The sequence below is a fragment of the Natrix helvetica genome (assembly GCF_964273705.1).
Source record: "Natrix helvetica genome assembly, chromosome: 3".
In the NCBI taxonomy this organism is placed as follows: Eukaryota; Metazoa; Chordata; class Lepidosauria; order Squamata; family Natricidae; genus Natrix; species Natrix helvetica.
In genome coordinates this window covers 51,122,089-51,137,816 of record NC_138549.1, presented here as the reverse complement: position 1 = coordinate 51,137,816, position 15,728 = coordinate 51,122,089, and the positions used below count along the sequence as shown (strand labels likewise).

Genomic DNA, 15,728 nt, shown 5'->3' with positions numbered 1-15,728 from the left:
TGTTAACGTGGTTAAAAGATCCAAGAGCTCAAGATGAAAGAAAACAGCATTGGTTTACTAACAAGCTATAAGATTTAACAAATCCGGGGATCAGGTGGACTTTTTGGACTCAATAATTTGGCTGTTGAAAAGTGTGATTTAAATATTTGGAAATGGCTTCAAAACAAACAAAATTAAGTGTTTCTAAGAGCGCTGGAAGTTCCCCAGCCCAGACACTTAAATTGATACACAAACTTTGACACTTGAAGCCCTCCAAAGCGCTTTAAAGGAACAAGCCGCTGTTTTGGAAGGAAAGATCACAACTGCTTTTAAAGATGTGTCTGACGAAATGTCTGAAATTAAGGATTTAATCCAAACAGATCAATCCAATCAACAGATAAGAGAGGATATAGTGGATGCATTTAAGGGCTTACTTGGTTATGTAACATCACTGGAGGATAGGGTAGAAGAAATTAATCAGTCTAATGTCAATTTGGAGAATAAAGTTGATGAGGCACAAAGTAAGATTGAAAAGTCAGAGGCAGAGGTTACAATGATACAATATAGAACGATGGAATTTGCTTTGAGAATAAGAGGTCTGAAAGAAAATAACCAAGAAAACCTGAGAGAGATTTTTGCAGAAGCTTTTGCTCAATTAATTGGTGAACCAAAAGCAGAATGTGATTGGCAGATGGACAAAATTTACCATGTTAATTCATGGATTGCCAGACAGAGACAACTACCAAGAGATATTGTAATCTATTTTGTCACCAGGAAAATTAGGAATGGAATATTACAAGCGACTTATAAAAACAAGCTACAAGTGGCAGGTCAGGAGGTGGCAGTATTGAAGGAAATTCCCCCAAAAATGTTGAGTTCCAGAAAGGACTATGCATTCCTAGTGGATGAACTTAGAAATTGCCAGATACAGTATAGATGGGAGGTTCCGGCCGGACTGGTGGTGAATTATTTAGGTGAAAGATATCATCTTAATTCAGTTTGGAAGGCAAGAGATTTTTACAGTAATGTACTAAAGGCTGGATACCCACCATCTCCAGGACTCAGAAGAAGAAAAGAAGCAGGGGAGGCTAGACAGGAAGATACCCAGGTACAAGCATCTGCTGCTCAAGTCTTGGATTTACTCGAGGAGACAGAAAGAGTTATGGAACAAAGACAAACCCGAGCTGCAACCAAATGTAAAGAACAAGAATTAAAGATGCAACAAGCTCAGATAATAACCCAAGAAGCTATAAATATAAATACAGAAGCAGTGGGGGGAGCCAGACCGAAGAAGAAATTCCAGCAGGATTTCCAGGTGGCTCTTAAAAAGCTTCAGGGGGATGAAAATGACAATTAAATTCTAAACCTGGAATGTTAATGGTTTAAACTCATCACAAAAAAGGAAACAAATATTTCACCATCTGAAACAATTTAAAAATGATGTAATTTGTTTGCAAGAAACACATATTAGAACAAATGACCAGAAATATCTGATGAATGCAAGATTGGGAATGCACTTTGTGGCATCTGCACTGGAGAAGAAAAATAGTATATTTATATACTTAAGGAAAGACTTAAAGGCTGAATTAATTGAAGCAAATCCTCAATGAAGATATATCACAATTGAATTATTAATAGAAGGAAAGAAAATACTTTTAACAGTAGTATATGCTCCCAATCAAACAACAAGAAAAATTTTACAAGTTGCTCCATACTAAATTAATACAATGGGATTATAGATTGTGTATATTACTGGGTGACTGGAATGGAGTATTGGATACTATGAAAGACAAGAAGGGACTTTCGCAAAATATTCAAACACGAACAAGGCTCCCTAAATACTTCTTCGACATGATGGAGGATATGGAACTGAGGGATATTTGGCGAGAACGGAATGTTAAAGAACAAGACTTTACATTTTTTCTGATAGGCACCAATCCTTTTCTAGAATTGACTTTATATTAATTACGAATGATCTTCCTTCCAGGGTGAAGAAGACAAAGATATGTCTGAGAACCCTAACAGATCATAACCCAGTGTGGATGGAACTGGAATATGGAGAGGGATCTAGGAGGCCTTGGAGGTTAAATGAAAATTTATTTAGATATGAGGGAAATGTCACAGAATGTAAAAAACTACTAAAAGAATATTTTGTTTTTAACATGCATAAGGGAATATCCATGGAAATGGTTTGGGATGCAAGTAAAGCATATATGAGAAGTGTTTTAATAAATTTGAATAACCTATATAGACGTAGACGGGGGGGAAATGAAGGGAACTAGAAGAAGAGATAAAAAAGAAAGAGCAGGCGCTAATATCTAACCCAGATGATAAGAAGACAAAAGAAGCAATTACTTTACTACGAGGGCAATTCAATATGTTGATGTCAGATCAAGTAGCAACTAATTTGTTATATGCTAAACACAATACTTTTTGCAATACAAATAAACCAGGTAGATGGTTAGCATATATGTTAAGGAAAAAACAAAAGTCTCGTACCATAGAGAAAATAGAGTAAAAAGGTAAAGAAGTTTATCAACAGGATATGATTAAAAGGCTTTTTTAGAATTTTATACGAGACTGTATGCTGGGGATAAAATACAAGGTTTAGATATAGATAGATATTTGGAGAAATAGAATATCCCCCAAAGCAAAGGGAAAGATTGAATCAACCGATTTCCACGGAGGAAATTCTCCTGGTAATTAAGCAGTTAAAAGTTGGTAAGGCCCCTGGCACAGATGGATTGACGGCGGTTTATTACAAAAATTTACAACTAGAAATGGTAGAACCTCTTAAGGAACCCATGTCCCTCCTGGCTGGTACTGGCATCCTGGGAGGTGACACGAGGCTGGCTTCTAGGCCTGGTGAACACCTCATTGGGTGAGGGCTTCCTACCAACTGCCTTGAAAGAGGCGGTGGTGAGGACCTTGCTCAAGAAGCCTTCACTGGACCCAATGGAGCTGGCTAATTATCGTCCAGTCTCCTACCTTCCCTTTTTAGCGAAGGTTGTTGAGAATGTGGTGGCACAGCAATTTCCACGACACCTTGACGAATCCGAATATCTAGACCCACGCCAGTCCGGCTTCTGACCCGGGCACAGCACAGAGACAGCCTTGGTCGCGCTGGTTGATGATCTCTGGAGGGCCAGAGATAGAGGTTGTTCCTCTATCCTGGTCCTATTAGACCTCTCGGCGGCTTTTGATACCATCGACCATGGTATCCTATTGCGCCGGCTGGAGGGGATGGGAGTCGGAGGCACCGTTTTACGGTGGTTCGGCTCCTACCTCTCCGACCGGTCGCAATGTGTGTTGACAGGGGGGCAGAGGTCGACCATGAGGTCACTCACTTGTGGGGTGCCACAGGGGTCGGTCCTCTCGCCCCTTCTGTTCAACACATATGTGAAGCCGCTGGGAGAGATCATCCGTGGTTTTGGGGTTGAATACCATCTGTACGCTGATGATACTCAGCTGTACGTTTCAACCCCAAATCACCCCAGCGAGGCTGTCGAAGTGATGTCCCGGTGTTTGGAAGCCGTCGGGGTCTGGATGGGGGACAACAGACTCAAACTCAACCCCTCCAAGACTGAGTGGCTGTGGCTACCGGCACCTCGGTTCAGTCAGCTGACTCCAACGCTGGCCATTGGGGCGAACAACTGCCCCCTGTGGAACGGGCGCGCAATTTGGGCGTCCTCCTTGATGCCCGGCTGTCAATGGACGACCATGTGGCAGCCGTGGCTAGGGGGGCGTTCCACCAGGTTCGCCTGGTGCGCCAATTGCGCCCCCTTCTGGACCGGGATGCCCTACGCACGGTCACTCATGCACTGGTGACGTCTCGCCTGGACTACTGTAATGCTCTCTACATGGGGCTTCCCTTGGGACGCGCACGAAGACTGCAGCTAGTCCAGAACGCAGCCGCGCGGGCAGTCATGGGGAGTACTAGGTACTCCCACGTAACACCGCTCCTGCGCGAGCTGCACTGGCTACCTGTGGTCTTTCGGGTGCGTTTCAAGGTTTTGACCACCATCTTTAAAACGCTCCATGGCATAGGGCCTAGTTACCTGCGGGATCGCATCCTCCCACATACATCCCTGCGGCCAATTCGCTCTCACAGGGAGGGGCTTCTCCTGGTGCCGTCCACTAGGCAATGCCAACGGGCGACACCAAGGAGTAGGGCCTTCTCTGTGATGGGCCCAACCCTCTGGAATGACCTCCCCCCCGACATTAGAACCACCACTGACTTCCGCTCCTTCTGGCAGAAACTGAAGACTCACCTGTTCCGACTGGCTGGTCTGGCATAATTCTTAACGTCTACCTCCTGGCATATATATTTCCTACTGGTTTTTTAGGGGACTTAATTTTATAAGATACTGGGGTTTTAAACTTTGTATATTTTAAATTATTTATTTAGCAATTTGTCTATTTTATCCTCCTCTTATTTATGTATTTATCCATTTAATAATTTTTAATTGTTATTATGTATGATGTTTTGATATGGACTGTACACCGCCCCGAGTCCCTTTTGGGAGAGGGGGCGGTCTAGAAGTGCTAATTAAATTAAATTAAATTAAACTATTTAATAAAATACAACTGGGAGGAGGGGCACCACCATCTTGGAGAACAGCCTTTATTTCCCTGATTCCGAAAGAAGATCAAGATCACAGTGAGCCAAAAAACTATAGGCCTATATCATTACTTAATACAATTATAAAATTTTTGCTAAAATACTAGCAAATAGGTTGACGTCAGTTATACAACAAATGACTCACAATGATCAATCTGGTTTTATATGTGGGAGACAAATGAAAAGTAATGTAAGACAAATTGATAATATATTGGAGTATTTGGGGAAGAATAACCAAATCCCTGCAGTACTTATATTATTGGATGCGGAGAAAGCATTTGATCGAGTGGATTGGCAGTTTTTAATGAAAATAATACAAAAGATGCAGTTTGGAGAATATTTTACACAATCTATTAATTTTGCACCAACTGAGAAATCAAATAGGTTCCTAACCAATCTAGCTGACAACTTTGTTGTCCAAAACGTAGAGGAGGGAACTAGAGGGACAGCAATACTGGACTGAATTCTTACAAACAGAGAAGAAGTGATAGGGGGAGTTGAAACTGTAGGAACATGCAGTGACCATGTCATATTAGAATTCAACATAATGCAAACACAAGCAATAGAACATAATGATACCAGAGTCTTAGATTTTTAAAGAGCTGATTTTAACAAACTCAGAGAGAACTTGGGAAAGATTCCTTGGATGAAAATCCTAAAGGGGAAAACAACTCAGGAATCTTGGGAAACTCTGAAAAATATGATCATAAAAGCCCAGACCAGCACAATATCAGTGAAAAAGAAAAACAAGAAAAACAAGAAGAAACCAGTATGGCTGCACTAAGATCTCTCTGACAAATTGAAAGACAAAAAGGACAAGTACAAAAATGGAAAGAGGAACACACAACTAAGACTGATTATCAGCAGATAGCCAGAATCTGCAAAGATAAAGTCAGGAAAGCAAAGGCTCAGAATAAACAAAGACTTGCAACAAAAGTAAAAGATAATTTTAAAAAAGTTTCTTCCAACATATAAATAACAAGAAAAAAAATCAAAGAAACAATCAATCCATTAAAGAGAGAAGACAGCAAGGAACAGGTAGCAGAGGAAAAGAACAGAGCTGCTTAAATCATTCTTTGCATCGGTCTTCACGTAAAAAGAAACTATAGCCCAACCTGCCAAAAACTGTAAAAGACAAACTAGAAATAAAAGTTAAAATAAGCAAAAAAAAAAATGGTAGAAAACACCTGTCTGATCTTGATGAATACAAATCACCGGAACCTGATGGATTACATCCCAGAATTCTAAAGGAGCTGGCAGATGTAATCTCAGAACCACTGTACCACATCTTTCAAAAATCCTGGAGCATCGAGGAAATACCAGAGGACTGGAAAAGAGCCGATGTGGTTCCCATCTTCAAAAAAAAAAAGGGGGGGGGAACAGACCCAGGAAACTACAGATCAATCAGCCTACCATCAATACCTGGGAAGATACTGGAAAAGATAATTTTAAAAAATCTAGAAATGAGTAAAATAATAACTAGCTGTCAGCATGGGTTTGTTATAAAACAGATCATGATAAACCAATCTTATTTCATTTTCAACATAGTGACTAAATTTGGAGACCAGCAAAACACTGTGAACATAATATACTTAGACTTTAGCAAGTCATTCGACAAAGTAGACCGCAACCTACTTCTTGTTAAGCTAGAAAAAAGTGGGATAGATACCATCACCATCAGATGGATTCGTAACTGGCTGACAAACCGTAGTCAATGATTAGCCCTACATCTACATCTACATGGAGAGAAGTAAGCAGTGGGGTACCACAAGTTTCTGTTCTAGATCCAGTGCTCTTCAATATCTTCATAAATGACTTAGATGAGGGAATAAAAGGGGAATTTACCAAATTTGCAAATGTTACTAAACTGGCAGGAATAGCCAAAATCCTGATAGGCACAAGATCCAGATGGATTTTCAGAGACTTGAACAGTGGGCCCTATCTAACAAAATGATATTCAGTGTGGAGAAAAGTAAAGTCTTACATTTAGGCAAGAAAAACCAAAAATACACATATAGACTGGGTGAAATCAGGCTTAGTAACAGTAACTGTGAGAGGGATCTTGGAGTCTTAGTAGACGAACAATTAAATATGAGCCAATAGTGTGTGGTGGCAGCCAAAAAAGACAATGCAATCCTAAATTGCATTAACAGAGGGATACAACCAAGATCAAGTGAGGTACTAATAGCACTCTATAAAGCCTTAGTAGGAGCACACCTAGAGTACTGCATCCTGTTTTGATCACTACACTATAAAAAGAATGTTGAGACTCTAGAAAGAGTGCAGAGAAGAGCAACCAAGATGATTAGGGGAATGGAGGCTAAAACATATGATGAATGGTTGCAGGAACTGGGCATAGCTAGTTTAGTGAAGAGAAGGACCAGAGGAGACATGATAGTGTTGTTCTAATATTTGAGGGGCTGCCACAGAGAGGAAGGGGTCAAGCTATTTTCCAAGGCACCTGAAGGCCAGATAAGGAATAATGGATGGAAACCGATCAAGGAGAGATTCAAGCTAGAAATAAGGAGAATTTTTCTGACAGTGAGAACAATCAATAAATGGAACAGCTTGCCTTCGGAGGTTGTGGGAGCTTCATCACTGGAGGCTTTCAAGAAGAGTTTGGACTGCCGTTTGTCAAAAATGGTGTAGGGTCTCCTGCTTGGGCAGGGGTTTGGACTAGATGACCTACAAGGTCCCTTCCAATTCTTTTAAACTGTTGTATGTTAAACAAAAGGTTTTTAATAAAGTTTATTTATATTTGTTCTGCTGGATATGAGAAATAGAGCTAGGAAGAAACAAGAAACCTCGTACCAGACAGGCTCCAGTAGTAAACACAGCACCACATATGCTATCAACAACTCAGTCTAACAAACTAGCAAGCAGCCTAATGTGATGAAAGAGCTAGGATGGAATATTTGTATTTGTAACAAGGAGAAAAAGAACATAGATAAATTTGAAAGGTGGACATTTTTGTCAGTTCCATTTTATGAAGAATTAGAAATGGAAAGTAGTCCACAGTGACCACCAGTTTCCCACAATACAGAAGGAAGGAGAAGATGCACCTTGAACTTCCAGATGCACCCAAAAAAAAACCTTCAGTAAAGTAAAAAAAACAGCTTAGGATAACAGGTAAATGCCAGTGATACTCCAACCGGATAGAACCATTCTTTAGAGCATGCCTCTCTGACTCTCAAGGCTAGGAAAAAAATATGATTGAAAAGTCCGTTGATTAGAAAACCTAAGAGTTGAAGGCCTATAATTTAAAAGCTGGTATAGAGAGGCTTCTCTTTGAATAGTAAATACATCTTAGGTTGCCTATTCAGCATTGTTTGTTTCAATTAAAAACATTTGGTTCTCCTGAGAGGTGATGATGCTTAACAAAAGATGCCATGTAAATAATGTAAGTAATTAAGTGGAACTCAAGAAATATACAAAGCAATGTACATAAATGAAGCTCTTAGAAGTTATTACTCGTTTACTTCTAGTGGGAATTAATTTATGTATAATATTAAATATATCCTGAAATTATTACATTTGGTTTGATTTATAACACAATCTCTCTCTTCCTCTCCCTCCCTCCCTCCCTTCCTTCTGTTGTGGTCCACCGGTGGCCTGCTGAGCTGGTAGCAGAGTCAGACAGTGAGGAGGTTGAGGAGGAACATGGGCCACTCCTGGACTCTGGGGAAGGCTCAGATGAGGGCTCTGCATTGGAGGCAGAGAGGGGGGCCAGGGCCATCTGGGAGTTATGTGCTGCCTCTGGAGCCTCCAGAGTTGGACATCAGCAAGGCAGAGGAACAGAGGAAGCCTATTCCCAGTGTGTGCAGGCGCAGAGCGGCCAGAAGGCAAGAACAGTTAAGACAAAAGGGATGACTCAGGAGTAAGGCTTGGAGGTGATTGGCCCCTCCCATAGGACATAAAGGAGGAGCAAAGGCACATGATCTTTGTTAGATCGGGTGAATGGATGAGGCAGACTCAGGCTAACAGTAACAAGAGCTCTTTATTAATCAATACTATGTACAATCCAGCAAAGACTCTGTCTGGCAGCAGCCCTTTTATAGGGAGCTGTCAGACGTCTTAACAAATCACCTTTGAGTATTTTCCCACCAGATCAGAGGACCTTGGTGGAAACTACCATACTGTTTATCAGTATGTAACACCCCTCCCTTCTTAGTTGGGCTGATCCGGCTGGTTATGTACTCACGCAGGTAAGCGGGTTTTCTGATGACTCGCTCTGACCTGCGCAGTTCAGTTTGCACTGGAACCTTGGACAGGTCGGATGGACCTGTTGTCTCTCTGGCTTTGCCTGGTTTGTTTGTTTGTTTTATTGGATTTATATGCCGCCCTTCTCCCAAAGGACTCAGGGTGGCGTACAACATTAAAAAACATATATCACAAAAGTTAAAAGGAAATTAGATAAATATCCAAAAAAACAAACCCAATTAATATGACAATAACATTTTAAAAATTAGATAAAATTAACAGGCCAGGGCGGCTTGTAGAAAAGCCAACTTTTTAGGGCGCGTCGGAAGGACCGGAGGTCAGGGATTATGCGAAGCTCTGGGGGCAGCTCATTCCAGAGGTAAGGCGCACCCACAGAGAAGGCTATCCCCCTGGGGGTCACCAGCCGACACTGTCTGGCCGACGGCACCCTGAGGAGGCCAACTGTGTGGGATTGTACTAGATGGTGGGAGGCTACTGGTGGCAGTAGGTGGTCTCGCAATACCCTGGGCCTAAGCCATGGAGCGCTTTAAAGATCATAATTAATACCTTGAATCGCACCCAGAAAACAACCGGCAACCAGTGCTGGCTGCCTAAAAGGGGTGTAACATAGGAGTACCTAGGTACCCCCATGATAGCCCGCGCAGCCGCATTCTGGACCAGGTGAAGCCTCCGGGTGCTCTTCAAGGGCAACCCCATGTAGAGAGCGTTGCAGTAGTCCAGGCGAGAAAGGACGAGGGCATGAGTGACTGTGCACAGAGCATCCCGATCCAGGAAGGGGCGCAACTGACATACCAGGCGAACCTGGTAAAAGGCCCCTCCTGGTCAGGGCCGTCAGGTGTTCTTCTAAACTAAGCCGCGTATCCAGGAGGACTCCCAGATTGCGGGTCCTCTCTGAGGGGACTAAAATTTCTCCCCCTATCATCAAAGATGGGACAAGATGCACAAATCGGGATGATGGAAACCACAGCCACTCAGACTTGGAGGGATTGAGCTTGAGCCTCTTCCTCCCCATCCAGATCCACACAGCCTCCAGGTATCGGGACATCACGTCGAGGGCATCGTTTGGGTGGTTTGGGGTAGAGATGAAAAGTTGGGTGTCATCAGCATATTGATGATATTGTACCCCCAAACCACGGATGATCTTGCCCAGCGGTTTCATATATATGTTGAACAGGAGGGGTGAGAGAACCAACCCCTGGGGCACCCCATAAGTGACGTGCCTGTGGGTCGATCCCTGCCCTCCAGTCAACACGAACTGCGACCGATCCGACAGGTAGGAGGAGAACCACCATAAAACGGTGCCCCCCTCCATTTAAAAAGAGAAAAATGCCAAATTAATGTTCCAAGGGTTGAATTCCTGGGATATTTGATCGATGGCTCCAGAATTCACCCAACAAATAAAAAAAATTAAAGCTATCCAGGAAGCCCCTACACCTCGCAATCAGACCAGGCTGCAGGCATTCCTTGGACTTCTCAATTTTTATAGTGTCTTTCTTAAACAGAAAGCTACTGTTGCTGAGACCTTGCATCGGCTCCTTGGCAAGAATGCCAGATGGACCTGGGGAAAGGCCGAGGCCACAGCTGTTGCCACAGTTAAAATACTGCTGTCAGCAGACATGTTCCTGGTCCAATATAACAAAACTTTGTCCCTTGTCCTGACTTGCGATGCCGCTCCTTTCAGCGTTAGTGTGGTCCTCAGCCACCGCATGCCCAATGGAACCAAAGTCCCCATCGCTTACTACTCAAGGACCCTGTCAATGGCCAAGTGCAACTACAGCCAGTTGGACCATGAGGCTTTGGCTGCAGTTGCTGGGGTAAAACGGTTCCACAAGTATTTGTATGGCCGGGATTTTGAAGTCATCACAGACCATAAACCTTTGCTGGGGCTCTTGGCTGGGGACCGACCAACTCCTGCATCATTGTCACCGCAGATGACACACTGGACTATTTTCCTTGCGGGCTACAGCTACTACCTCATTCATAGGCCGGGGAAAACTTTGGACACACTGACGCTCTTAGCAGGTGCCCACTTCCTGAACCGTTGGAAAATCCAACCCCTGACACCCTGGTTTTGCTCATTGATGGTTTGGAGGCCTGCCCAGTGTCATCAAGCGAGGTCGCCCACCACTCTGCAAGAGACAAACGATCTCTCAAATTTTGAACTGGGTGTGGAGGGGGTGGCCCAAGGGGCTGGTTGGGTCTGAGTTTAAAGCATTTGTAACCAAAAAAGATGAGTTATCTGTATTGTGGGGTTGTCTTCTGTGGGGGGACTGGGTTGTTGTTCCACCTAAACTGCAAGTTGCAGTATTAGAGGCGTGGCACATAGGGCATCCGTGAATTCTTATACTACACATGCCCAAGATGGTGTCCTGTCGCGTTTGAGGAGAGCTTCGGGGAGATGATTGCCCTTCTTGGGGCTTGCAGGGGTACCCTATTCCATCGTTGGTTCCAGGTCCAGCTATGAGAACTTCCTGGGACCTCGGGGATACCCTTGAGCTGCGATGTCCTGCCTTATAGCTGGAACATCGTGAGTGAAATGGGGCGGTTAGCAGTGAAAGGAGAATGGAGAGCATCAGCGGCTGCCAGCGTGGGTGTGGTCAGCAGCTGGGGCGGGACACCCAGCCTGGGGTCTCTGCAGCCGGGGTGGGTATGGTCGGCGGTGGCAGCGGGACGGCCGGTCTGGGGTCTCTACAGCTGCCACTCCCCACGCCGTGGTGTTATCCCGGTTGCTCCCCCCCTTCTCCTTGCTTATGAACATAATAAATTAGATCAGCGGAGAGGAGCTGAGGCAGCTGGCATGGATACTAACGCCAGCGGAAGATGGCTTCGGGAGTTGGCGTGGGAGCGGTTGGAGTGGGGGGGGCTTTGTTGTGCCCCCCCGGTATTACCGCCATTGCCTGGGCCACTGTACTGTGCCATTTGGCCATTTGGCCCCCCCTCCTGTGATATTATGGACTGGGTCAACAGAGTGCGGCCCTGGCGATGGATGTGAGTGCGGCTGGCATGGGCGGAGCTTAGCTGTTGGAGTCGGAGTTGGAGCAGCCGCCGATGCCGCCGCTGTCCTTGTTGCCGCCATCAATGGCTGCTTCACCACCTCGCAAGTTAGCATCTGCTGCGATTTTGACAGCTGGCCGTTACCCTTACATATTGTCCTCAACACCGACTATTTTTATGATGGACATAAGCTTCCCGCTACCCCCTTGAACACTGCCGGCTGCCCACCCCCCTGGACATGTCATCTCCTTGTTCCATCTCCCCATGATGTCATCCCGTTTGGTTGATGCCACACTCTCCTCTATGTTATACTGCGACAGAACTTTATTCCCTCTGGGAACTCCCCCTTTCCCAGGAATGGCCTTCTGGCCTATCAAGACGCTTCCTTAATGATGGATCTTGGGATCCCGAGAGGTGGCATGTGAAGAAGAGATTTCTTAGGGTTTTTTTACAGGGGTTTTTAAACCAAATTTTAAGGGGGGGAAGGGGGTTGATTCGGATGACTCAGACAGGCTTGTGGGGGAGTCTGCCTGGGCACAGGCCAGAGCTAACTAATGGGCATGGGTTGGGAGTGCTGGGAAGGGTTGAGATTCCGGGGGAGACATTAAGCCATTCCATTGGGGGGGTTCACCATCTCTACTGTTTGTGGGAGAGGCAGATATGGTGGGGGCCGAGGGCCAAATTATGTTCGGAGGACACGGGTTTACTATTTAAGACCGATCGCGTGTTCCGACCCTCATCGCCCTTCTCGCATCCTCGGGTGCTCGGGATTACAGGACCCTGGTCTCCGGCTGGTATCGCTTAACACCAGGTCCGTGGTATATAAGGCTCCCCTCATTTACGACCTCATACAAGAGGGTAGAGCGGACCTGCCGTGCATTATGGAGACCTGGTTGGGCCATGAGGGGGGTGTTCCCCTTAGCAAACCATGCCCACCAGGCTTCCGGGAGTTTCACCAGCCAAGAGCCCAGGGCAGGGGCGGGGGTGGTGGCAATGGTTATTAGGGAAAGTCTCAGACCTCAGGGGTCACTGTGCCTCAGATAGGTGGGTGTGAGTCCCTTTTTGTGAAGTGGGGCATTGGAGCTCAGGTGGGCCTTTTTGTTACATACCTGTCTCCCTGCTACATTTCATCGGCCCTGCCGGAGCTGCTGGATGTGTTAGCTGGATTGACGGTTGATTTCCCCAGGCTTGTGGTCTTGGGGGATTTCAATCTACCTTCCATTGGCGAGACATCCAAGTCAGCTTGGGAGTTCATGGCTTCCATGACGGCTATGGACCTAACTCAGTTAATTCAAGATCCCACCCATAATGGGGGACACACGCTTGACATTTTTCTGCTCTTATCGCGTCCGCAGATAACCACCCAGCCGCCCTGTTTAGGGTGACCCGCTCCTTACTTAACCAAGGAACTGGGGAAGACCCCTTGCAGGGTAGGGCTGAAGAATTTGTTCAGTATCTGCAGGATAAAATCGCTCAGATCTGGACAGGCTTGGACTCTGACTGGGTAGATTCGGACGAGTCGAAGGGAATGAATCTTGAGGAGACAATCTGGGATGAGTTTGACCCTGTGACCCCCGAAGGCATGGACAGGATTATGGGGAGACTCAGTGCTGTCACTTGTGTGCTGGACCCGTGTCCCTCTTGGTTAGCTTCGGCTTCCCGGGAGGTGACACGAGGCTGGCTCCAGGCGATTACCAACACTTCATTGAGAGAGGGGTTCTTTCACACCGCCTTGAAGGAGGCGGTGGTGAGGCCCCTCCTTAAGAAGCCTTCCCTGGACCCAGCTTTTTTAGCCAACTATCGTCCGATCTCCAACCTTCGCTTTGTAGCAAAGGTTGTCAAGAGTGTGGTAGCACGTCAGCTTCCCCAGTACCTGGATGAAGCTGTCTACCTGGATCCGTTTCAGTCGGGTTTCAGGCCCGGGTACAGCACGGAGATGGCATTTGTTGCTTTGGTCGATGATCTCTGGCGGGCCCGGGACAGGGGCTGCTCCTCTGTCCTCGTCCTATTAGATATCTCGGCGGCTTTCGATACCATCGACCATGGTATCCTACTGTGACGACTCAGGGGGTTGGGAGTGGGGGGCACCGTTTTATGGTGGTTCTCCTCCTACCTGTCAGATCGGTCACAGTTTGTGTTGGCTGGAGGGCAGAGATCGACCCCCAGGCGCGTCACTTATGGGGTGCCCCAGGGGTTGGTTCTCTCACCCCTCCTGTTCAACATATATATGAAACCGCTGAGCGAGATCATCCGTGGTTTTGGGGTATGGTATCATCAATATGCTGATGATACCCAACTTTTCATCTCTACCCCAAACCACCCAAATGATGCCCTCGACGTGATGTCCCAATACCTGGAGGCTGTGCGGATCTGGATGGGGAGGAACAGGCTCAAGCTCAATCCCTTCAAGACTGACTGGCTGTGGTTTCCGTCATCCCGATTTGTACATCTTGTTCCATCTTTGATGATAGGGGGAGAAATTTTAGTCCCCTCAGAGAAGGCTCGCAATCTGGGAGTCCTCCTGGATACGCAACTTAGTTTAGAAGAACACCTGATGGCTGTGACCAGGAGGGGCTTTTACCAGGTTCGCCTGGTACGTCAGTTGCGCCCCTTCCTGGATCAGGATGCTCTGTGCACAGTCACTCATGCCCTCGTCCTTTCTCGCCTGGACTACTGCAACGCTCTCTACATGGGGCTGCCCTTGAAGAGCACCTGGAGGCTTCAGCTGGTCCAGAATGCGTCCGCGTGGGTTGTCATGGGGGTACCTAGGTGCTCCCATGTTACACCCCTTTTAGGCGGCCTGCACTGGTTGTCGGTTGTTTTCCGGGTGCGATTCAAGGTATTAATTATGACCTTTAAAGCGCTCCATGGCTTAGGCTCAGGGTACCTGCGAGACCACCTACTGCCACCAGTAGCCTCCCACCATCCAGTACGATCCCACAGAGTTGGTCTCCTCAGGGTGCTGTCGGCCAGACAGTGTCGGCGGGTGACCCCCAGGGGGAGAGCCTTCTCTGTGGGAGCGCCTTCCCTCTGGAATGAGCTGCCCCCGGAGCTTCGCATAATCCCTGACCTCCGGTGCTTCCGACGTCCCCTAAAAAGTTGGCTTTTCCATAAGCTGGCCTAGCCTGTTAATTTTAACTCATTTTTTAAATGTATTGTCCTATAAATTGGGTTTGTTTTTTTGGATATGTATTCAATTTCTTTTTAACTTTCGGGACGTGTGTTTTTTAATGTTGTACGCCGCCTTGAGTCTTTTGGGAGAAGGGCGGCATATAAATCCAATAAAACAAACAAACAAACAAACTTGATGCCGTGTTTAGCTCCAGGGTGGATTGTGTTGCTGGATTGTCATTCAGCTCTTTTTGTGCTTAGTTGCCTTCCAATCCCATTCTCGTCGCCAGTGTTAGATCGGGTGAATGGATGAGGCAGATGAGGCTAACAGTAATAACAGTTCTTTATTAGTGAACACTATGTACAATCCAGCAAAGACTCTGTCTGGCAGCAGCCCTTTTATAGGGAGCTGTCAGACGTCTTAACCAATCACCTTTGAGTATTTTCCTAGTGGATCAGAGGACCTTGGTGGAAACTACCATACTGTTTATCAATATGTAACAAGCTTTTTCAGGAAACAACTTTGTTCATGCTGGTCGGTTTACATTCTTAAGCATTTTGACTCTTTGCTCTGTATGGCCTTGCCAAGCTAATTGCCAATTAGGTCTTTGGCAGTATTTCAAGGAAGATAAAGGTGGGTGCTTATCAGCCTTATTCCGAAGGATTTTGGCAAACTTTTGACGGACTCTTTGCAAACTATTTTTGACCCATTACAGGCTGTGAATGAACATAATTCACAGCCTTTGAAATAAAAAGAGGGTTTTGGGAATAAGCCTGTGCTTTTTACTGTATCAGGAAGCCT

The 15,728-nt window shown here is 45.8% G+C and overlaps 1 protein-coding gene across 2 annotated transcripts in view; it reads right to left on the bottom strand.

Moving 5' to 3' along the window:
* PHEX (phosphate regulating endopeptidase X-linked) overlaps positions 1-15,728 on the bottom strand; it is a 267,193-nt gene that overhangs the window by 88,549 nt on the left and 162,916 nt on the right. The gene's annotated exons all lie outside the window — the stretch shown is intronic.